The 2,998-nt window shown below is 38.0% G+C and overlaps 1 pseudogene; it reads right to left on the bottom strand.

The window, feature by feature from the left end:
- Positions 1-323: 323 nt before the first annotated feature.
- LOC108198977 (nucleobase-ascorbate transporter 7-like) lies at positions 324-2,695 on the bottom strand (annotated as a pseudogene).
- Positions 2,696-2,998: the final 303 nt, after the last annotated feature.

Below are 2,998 nucleotides of genomic sequence, written 5' to 3' on the forward strand. Positions count from 1 at the left end.
TAAGGAGTTCTCACATAAATCACAGAGCTATGATCACTTTATATAAGGAGTTCTCACATAAATCACATACACTGACTTCTAATTCTTTATATACCACTTCAGTTGAACAAGTTTGTGAATTTCCTGGAGTAAACGGATATGGGTTTTTTAGAGTCATTTTTGCACATTCTTCAGCTTATAGTCAGTAGTTTAAAGAGCATGCAAGTGTTGGTCTAGAGTTGTTTAAGAATGTCCAAGGAGCAGGAATTTAACAAATGTAATGTGCTCAGGATTCAAATGCCAAAGAAACAGGGCAAGAGAGTTTAAATTACAAAAGAAGTCAATAAAACAAGTAAACTCGAAGCTTTCATCTCTTTTCTGCAGTCCAAGCTCAACAAGAACCTAATACTACACAGACATGATCACGATTAATATATGCATCAGATGTAAATGTGTAAATAGTAGGCGGATACCCCTCTCCCGTCAATAAGGTAAATATGAATTCACAATAATTTGAAGCATTTAACCATCTCCTAGAAAAGTGTAATGGCATGGTACCGAAGCAGCACTTGATATTTAGTCAGCCTCTCAACGAAGCACACTAATAGATTCGTATACTATTGTCGAGTTAAATAGGCCCTTTAATCCATGTTCTGTCAAAAAAGAGAGATACATATACTGATTGACGAACGAGTAGAAAGAAAATGAGATGGTATGTACTGCTAGTTTTTCTTCTTTCTTCAGCAAAAATTCAAAAGAGGGAGAAACAATCAAGAATTTAGGTTTGATACCCACAAAAACTGCTACAAGATACCTCAGTCACGCAGTTATAGAGAACTTCCCCATCAATCATATTACACAGACGGGAAAAATTTGTTGAGATTGAAGGGCAGTGAATAGAACTCCTCGCTCCTGGTATCCGTCTTGTATGACCTAAACTTGTCCCACCATTGCATACCCCTGTCCTTCCTTGTAGCATTGTCTTTGTGATGAAGTGTGACATCTAGAAACAAAGCCAACAAGCCAGCAACAAACGCTTCTGACGAGAATGGGACATTGATCATATCGTTGAACTGCGAAAAAATTATTATAAAATGAAATGCAGATAACAAATTCTTTTGTCCAAGGCATGCCAAGAAAAAGAATATGATTGCTTACCCATCTAGATTTAGTATGGACAGGCGTTAAAATACTGCGGAATCGATAATCCCATGAAAATTGAGAAGCCCAAGATGAACTTTGTTCTGAAGCTGTTCAAGTTGCAAAACTGAAGGAAACTAAGGCCACCAGCACCTGGAAAATGCACAATTCAGTTTTGCAGATTGGTGTAACGACATAGCCAACAACAAATTGTGTAAGCACTTACCCACATAGGCAAAGAAAAGACAATACATAGCTGCAATGATCGGTGCAGGAATTGAGGCAAAGACTGCTCCAAATTTTGCTGAACATAAAAGCATGAAATAATTATCAACAAAGACAGATTTTGATCATTTTAAATGAATTCAGTGCATTCAAACAGTGAGGAAATTACCAAGTATAGAAAAAAATATCATGAATCCAGCAGATATCTGCACAACCCTTCGGCTGCCCACACGTGTGAGAGCTAGCAAACCAGCATTTTCCCTGTAAATTAAATCCAGTGTTCGATCACTCATCAACTTCGTTACAAGGTAATTTTATAAAAACGAGATTTATGAATCTTACACAGATACCGACGACCCGTTTCCAGTTCCGAATATTCCAGAGAATAATATGCCCACTCCCTAATACATTGACAAACAAAAAGTAACTATGGATTGCTGATGAGATTTTATGATGAGCACATATAGAAAAATTGGCAGCACCTTCTTGAAAGGGACAAAACACGAATCCTAAGAAACAGCATTGGAAGTGAAATGATGTTCACTTACATATATGATAAACCAGATATCTAGCGGATTCTGGCACGAGGAGGACCTGGAACAATGCTGATTGTTTCTGAGGGGGAAAAACTTCTTAAGCGCCTTTGGCTGCACTGACATTCGTTTACTAAGAACATGGATGACGATACAAGGCAACTGTAACTTAGAAATAATGTTAGTCCCATTGCTCTTGCTCTTTACGCTATGCAGGCTTCTTATTGCTTGATATATGTTCACACACTGGACTACAGTTGAGAGATTGCAGAATAAATGTAAGAACCGAGTTCCATGGAATTCTATCTGGTTTCTCCAAGGTTCTGAAACTTTACAACTAACAACCACTAGTTTGCAGCCTCAGAAATGCTCTGCAGTGAAGGGCGCCATGATTTTGACCTTGCTACTGCGATATTTGCTGATCCTTGCCTCTGCCTTTGTCCTTCGTGTCTCATAGCCTGCTCATCGGAATGATTCATAGTAAGTATTAAAGAACAAGAACTAATAGTGTATGAAGACTCATTCTCTGCAGAGAAAGTATAGGTTCATACTGTGAACAAGGACTTATAGGATAGAAACTTGTTGAAACTAGATAATTTTGATAAATTAGCCAGCAGCCAGGGGGCCTCTGGCAAAAGAACTATAATGTATGTAGTACTTTGAGTGTTACCTGGATCGGTGTTTCGGGTCCAGAACTTATTCCATCTGCCTCACTGCTCGAACTCTGATCCTCAGTATCTAACTCGTGCAGGTTCTTGTTCATTCTTGCATACTTTAATATGTCTCACTCGAGTAATTATTCAACCCTCCTCCTACGATACTCCTAACCACCTTTCAGGCATCCTATTTATATCGAAACGACTTTTCTTTTATATTTTCTCTGTTTTTCAATTATTAACCCGAATTTGTCTTTTCATGCCTTCTGCAGCATGCCAAAACAGATATTAAAATGAAATAAATCAAAACTTGCCTGGCTATACTGACGGAAATAGTTTCTCTATTCTGGAGAGTACGAGTCCAGACTCTACTTTCGAGTGAACATGATATGTTTGGTTTGATTTGATATATTCCACGTGTCACGACCAAAGATTCAAATAAAAAAAATCCCATGGCTACACATA

This window comes from Daucus carota, chromosome 8 (genome assembly GCF_001625215.2).
Source record: "Daucus carota subsp. sativus chromosome 8, DH1 v3.0, whole genome shotgun sequence".
Classification (NCBI taxonomy): domain Eukaryota; kingdom Viridiplantae; phylum Streptophyta; class Magnoliopsida; order Apiales; family Apiaceae; genus Daucus; species Daucus carota.